This window comes from Heloderma suspectum, chromosome 1 (assembly GCF_057233095.1).
Source record: "Heloderma suspectum isolate Gila_16-S chromosome 1, 16-S_ref, whole genome shotgun sequence".
NCBI lineage: Eukaryota > Metazoa > Chordata > Lepidosauria > Squamata > Helodermatidae > Heloderma > Heloderma suspectum.
In genome coordinates, this window is record NC_139458.1 from 29,500,969 (window position 1) to 29,507,387 (window position 6,419).

Sequence of the window (6,419 nt, forward strand, 5' to 3'; positions counted from 1 at the left end):
TAAAGATTTACGTAGCCTATCATGGCTGACTTTGAAAATCTAGCCATGATAGGCTACATAAATCGTTACGTAGGCTATCACTTTTTTTTTTTTTTTACTTTACGGGGAAATGGTGGCGGCGGCGGCCAAAACGCCGCCGAAACGCCACCGGGACCCACTGCCGAGAGGGACATTCGAAAGAGGTAAGTCCCATCCCAGGGGGGGAGGGGGGTGGCGGAGAATTTCCCCACCAATTTAGGGGGGCTGAATGCGTTGGCATTCGGCCTCCTAGAGATTCGTGGAGAAATTCTCCGCCATCCCTATGACATAGCCATTGGCATATTTTGAAAGGAATCTTGCTAGACTGCTCAGGAACCTAGGGGGCTGCTTTATTCTGAGCCAGACCCTTAGAGCATCTAGCCCAGTATTGTCGACACTGACTGGCAGCAGCAGCAGGGTTTCAGGCAGGGTTCTTTCCCAACCCTACCTGGAGATGCCGGGGATCGAACCTGGGACCTTCTGCATGGCAAGCAGGTGCTCTACCACTGAGCTATGCCCCTCCCTTAACAACAAAGGAAAACTGGAAGCAGCTCTATACTGTGTCAAAGCATTGATCCATCTAGCCCAGTAGTGTTGACAGTGTCAAGCAGCTCTGCCATCGCTTCAAGCTGCTGCAACTATTTTTTAAAAAACAGAACAAAGGCAGGGGGAAATCCTTCGCACCTGAGTTGGAATAGTAAGCCACCTCCTGCACCCTTGAAATTTTTAAGAATTTATATCCTGAGCATCCCTGAATACCATCCCCCTTTCACAGCAGACAAATGGCCCCATGAAAGGGGAAGGCGATATTTGACTGCCTCTCCAGGGAATAGGGGCTGGAATTTGCCAGCACTCAAACATGGGCACCTGACAGAAAGCAGGTAAATAGTTTGGCACCCCCTTTTCCCTCCCCATCACTGAAAAGGTTATCAACAGTATTTGTACTGACAATGCTGATCCATTGAGTGAGGTACAAAAGATGCAACATGATCAATGATATTGAAATCAGCAAAACTCGAGCTTGCCAAAGTTCTCCAAATTCCATCTCGAATCTCGTTTTGACTCATGTCCGTATCAGATTGTGTGTATTTTTCCAAATGTACGCATCAGTTGCGTGCGTGTTTGAAATGCATGGGTTCTTCACCCATTGATTAAACTGTATCTGTGTGCATTTTTCAAAAGTACACATTTTGATGTATATTTTTCCAGTGTACGCATGCTGTTGAATGCATTTTTTTTTCCATCTGCAAAAGACATTGCAAAGCTTGGAAATGTATGGACTTTGACTGTAGATTGTGTCCAAGTCTGTGTTCAGTCTGGAAGGTGAAAACTGGGTAAATCCTGATCAAAAATGAACTGAAACAAATTTCTCATACATCCCTAAGAGGCAGCATCCTTTGCAGCATCAATGATTGGAGCTATTACTGACCAACACTATACTTATAACCAACACTATACTCTCCTTAATCATTGACAACCATACAAATCGATTTGTCCAGTAGAACCTGTCTCCAATAACTGGAATGTACTGTACACAGGCTGCATAGTACTTAGTTCATGAGCCACTGAGGGTATTAAATGAACTCTGAATGAATTAAATGGACTCCATGTGTTAATTTTATTCAACTGGCTTAAGAAGAGATCCCTTAACTTGCCCTCTTACAACAAGGGTATCAAAATCAGGTTCAAACAGAATTCCTTCCTGCTCTACTTGGTAAAGATAGGGCCCCTTCAGTATTTTCTGCTCCTAGAAGCAAATGATTATGTGTTGACAGTAACTGGGTCAGCTGTAGGAGAGTTCAGGAGAAAAAGTGCACAGCTGTCCCGAAACAGGGAACTATGACCTCTAGTGGAATAAGGATGGTAAGATGTGTGTTTCAAGAGCTAAAGTGTTGTGAACCACCCAGAGAGCTTTGGCTATTGGGCGGTATAGAAATGTAATAAATAAATCACTTCTGGCCTTTTCTCTTTGTAGGCATCAGCATAAACTTCTCAGTCATTCATGTGTTTCAAAATTTACACAAATATTTGGCAAGTACAATGATGACACCTAAACCAAGAAGCCTTATTGACGTGCGTGGTTCATGGGTGTTTTCTCCCAGAGAGTTCAATCATGTCAACAACATCTGTGACATCACATCACTATGGATGAATGAGTCTGTCAAGTCTGATTCTGCTCAGTTCCTCTCCCCCCACAAAAAAATTAAATTTGTTGCATCCTGATTCTTCATCAGTTTGCAGAAAAAACTAAAAAACAACGTAAAATGTCAGCACGACAATTTTAACATATTTTCATGCACATTTCTCCTTATATATACATATTTGTATGCAGTTTTCCAAATATATGCATTTTTTCAAGTGATTTCCCCTAATATAATGCATTTGTGTGTGCTCTTTTCCCTATCATATGCATTTTTGTGCATTTTGTAATGTGTGGATGGCATCACAAAATTCCAGACATGTACAACTGCATCCCAATTAATGTGCACATTATGGAAGTGCAAATTTGGTAAGTTTGCATTAAAATGCAAACCCAACAAATTTCTCACCCATCCCTACATCTGATGCAAAACCTCAATTTTCACTGTTTTGGATAAGTGTCCTGAATAGGCAGAAGGTTTGATAACATTATTGTCAACTCCAAAAAATACAACTCACTGAATGTGCAAGCGGATGTGTGATTAAGCCAACTGCCGATAATGATACACATGCAATGAATGGCAGCAATGCATTCCACTGCATCCTACCACTTAGAGACTTAGCTGTACTTATGAATGGGGAACATGATGTGCAGTTTAGCCAGCTGAAGATAATACCGGTATGTGATACACTATAATGACGTGGGTCAGCATTACAAAAGCCATATCTCTGATTTTGGGGAGTGATGTCCCAAATATGCAACGCTACTGTTTGGGAATGTACATATATTCAGGGATGGGTTTTGCACAATGCTTCTTCTTTAATTCATTGCCATCCTGCCATTATATTTGCATGTATGGCAAAATATGAAAGGGACCCAGGAGAGCGATTCCACATCTTTCCAAATGTAGTGTGAAAAGCAACTTTACATCGGATAACCCTACTGTGGCATTTTCTGACAACATCCACTGGGCTCTGGCACCTGGCTGCAGCATTGGGCCACCTGCACAAAAATTGCTTTACCTGCAACAATTGCTGTGAATGGCATGGAAAATGTGTTTTAACTCATAAGTGAGCTATTTGCTGCACATATTTGTACAGCCTTCGCCATGTGGAGAAGGATATCAGAGAGCTGGAAAAGATACAGAAAGGGGCAATTACAATTTTCAAGGGGATGAAGCATCTTGATGGATACCAGCATTCACTTCTGGCCTCTCCACTGGTTAATAAGTCATCAGCACTGCCAATGGTGATTGACACTGATGGTCACGTTAGGTGGGTGACTGGTGAGTATGTCCCTTTCCTTCTAAGTAAAGGCTAAAGTGCTAGGGACATAAATTTTAGGAGGGGAAATATGCCCTGATTGAAGAATATGAAATTATGACTGGTACAGAGAGAGTGGATAGAGCTTTTTCTCCCTTGCGCCTCATACTAGAACTTGGGGGAGGGGGCACTCACCCATTGAAGTTGAGTGGCAGAAGTTCAGGGCAGACAAAAAAGAAGTACTCCTGACAACATATAATTGACTCAGTGGAATTCACTACAAGATGTGATGGCTGCTAGCTTGCATGGCTTTAAAAGGGGATTAGACACGTTTGTAGAAGACTGTCTTTTCATGGTCATTATCCATGATGACTAAATAAAACCTCCAAGTTCAGATGGAGTCACTATGCTTCTGAATATTAGGTGTCAGAGGCAAATAACTCTGGCAGGTTCTTCCATTGGTGCTCTGTTTCACTGGACTAGATGGGTGTTTAGTCTACAGCTCAGCCAAAATTTCCCATTAAGAGATATTTCTGAGAATGTTTCTGAGAATTTTCCTTTTCTTATCCTCCCCCCCCCCCCGGGCCATTTTGCATTCTCTGTCATTTTTGTGTGTGACAGTAGCCATTTCCACCCCTACTGTGCCCTGGAATGATGAAAGGTCCAGGGCACTGTGGAAGATGCAAAATGGTGGCTAAGAATGTCCACACAGCTGCCACTAGGGATGTGTGAATTAGCAAAACTTGAGCTTGTCTCTGTACTCCAATTGCCAATTCAATGCTTGTTCCAACTCATGTCCATATCAGATTGTGAGCTTTGTCTTTTTTCTTTTTGCAGGAAAATCCATGTGCAGTTTTGAGCACGTTTTCCCAAATGTATGCACCGTGTGCATTTTTAAATGTATGTATTTCCCCCAATTAATTAAAACATCTTTTGCACATTTTTCAAAAGTACCACTTTTTTATATGCATTTTTCATGACTACACCTTTTTTGATCACATGTCCTGCAAATTGCATCATACACTTGGAAAGAGCCAGTGTAGTGCAGTGGTTACAGTGCTAGACTGGGACTCGGGAAACCCAGATTCTAGTCCCCACTCAGCCATCAGGTTCACTGAGTGAGTTTGGGTCGCTCACTGACTCTCAGCCTAACCTATCTTACAGGGTTGTTATGAGGATAAAATGGAGAGGAGGACCACATAAGCTGCCTTGGGTTCCTTGGAAGAGAAAAAAAAAAAGTGAGATATCTATCCATCATCTGTCTGTCTGTCTGTCTGTCTGTCTGTCTGTCTATCTATCTATCTGTAAAACTAAAGAAATAAATCTGTAGACATCAACTAGAGATTGTATTTGGGTCCAAGAGATGTGAACTCGATACATTCTGGTCACAAGCAAACTCAAACTAGTTTCTCATATATCGATAGTTGCCACTGCTTATGGTGAGCCCCCAAGAAACTGGTGGAGAATTTCTCCTCTCACTGAAAAATATTGTGCAACATTTTGTCCCCATTTTTACCACCCATGAATAGAAGACCATTTTCACTCTCCTTTAGTCTGATTCAGCTGTGTTCTTCTTAAGGGCCAAGAAGGAAGAAATGGCCCCTGCATTTGGAGCTGAATGAGCCTGCATGCCTCTCTTTTAATACCTTCTCAGTGATTATTATAAGGAAGGGGGAAAGACAAATCTTTTTCTAAATTAAGAAATTCAAAGCGACTTCAGTGCTCATAACAAGGAGGGCCAGCCATGAGTTCTGCATTATCCACTTGGATAACACTGGCCAATACATGAGCCATTTTTATATAGGTTGATGCTCATTAGTTGTATGGTAAAGAAGAATCCTTTGTGCCCTTAAAATTATTTCAAAACCAGTGCTGTCAAAGGAGTCATTTCTGTCAGGGGGAAATGCATTCATGTCAGAGAAAAGATGTTAAATGGTAGCCAATAAAGGAAAGAAAGGGGGAATTCGGAGACAAGGGGAAATCTGGGAGGAGGAGTGCAATTGTTGTTCTCCTCTACCTCATTATTTGTAACCAGTGGTATGTAAACTCCATATTATAATTCAGGATCAATTCAGATGCAAATAGCTGAGCCTTAATTGTATATGCGGAAGAAAGAAAACAGTGACAATATTAAAATGAGCTTTCTTCTGCTACCTCCATGTCCTCCATGACAGACATTTAAAGCTGAAGCCGGTAACACATCACCTTTTTTCGTCTATTATTATTTATAATGAAGAAAACCCTTTACAAATTCCCCCTGTAAATTGCGACAAGGAGAAAGAGGTGGAGACTGGTAAGCAGACAGCAAGGTAGCAAATATGAATTCCTGTACATTCAAAATATTTAACATAATTTGGTATAATGCATGTTCTTCTACAACACAGCAATGACACTTCATTAGACATTCATTGGGCTCCAACTCTGAAACTCTTTCTGAAGGGCATCCCTTTTGAAATCAGACATGCAGGATCAATTCAAAATAGACCTCGTGGTGGGCTGCACGATCAGTGCCTCCACTTCACTTCTAATTTTGGCCACAGAACTTAACAAAGACACATTTGCTCTGATACAGCAATTGCTTACAGGTACAGGAACTCTGCTATGAGCAGGGCATCATGGGAGAGAGAGGAACAGATCAGTGGTAGAGCCCATAATTTGCATGAAGAAGGTCCCAGATTCAATCCCCAGTATCTCCAATTGTTGTTGTTGTTGATGATGATGATGATGTTGTTGTTGATGTTGTCTCGGTTTATGAGTCTCCTTTATAGCCGAAGTGCTCAGGTGACATACCTAATAAAAATAAAATACAATATAACCAGTAACACAACCAATAATATCACTAAAAACAAAAAGAATTTAAAAGCAACGATGACAATAACTATACAAGCAGAAGATAAATAGCAAAGCAGTTTAAAAAATTGAGCAGCTAAAACCACAGAGGACAATGTTAAAGTGCAGTTTCAAACATAACATTAAAAGTAAAACAAGTAGCAGTTAAA

General features: G+C 41.2%; 1 non-coding gene across 1 annotated transcript; it reads right to left on the reverse strand.

Moving 5' to 3' along the window:
• Positions 1-467: 467 nt before the first annotated feature.
• Positions 468-541, reverse strand: TRNAG-GCC (transfer RNA glycine (anticodon GCC)). The gene has a single exon. It is a non-coding gene; the product is annotated as a tRNA-Gly (tRNA).
• Positions 542-6,419: the final 5,878 nt, after the last annotated feature.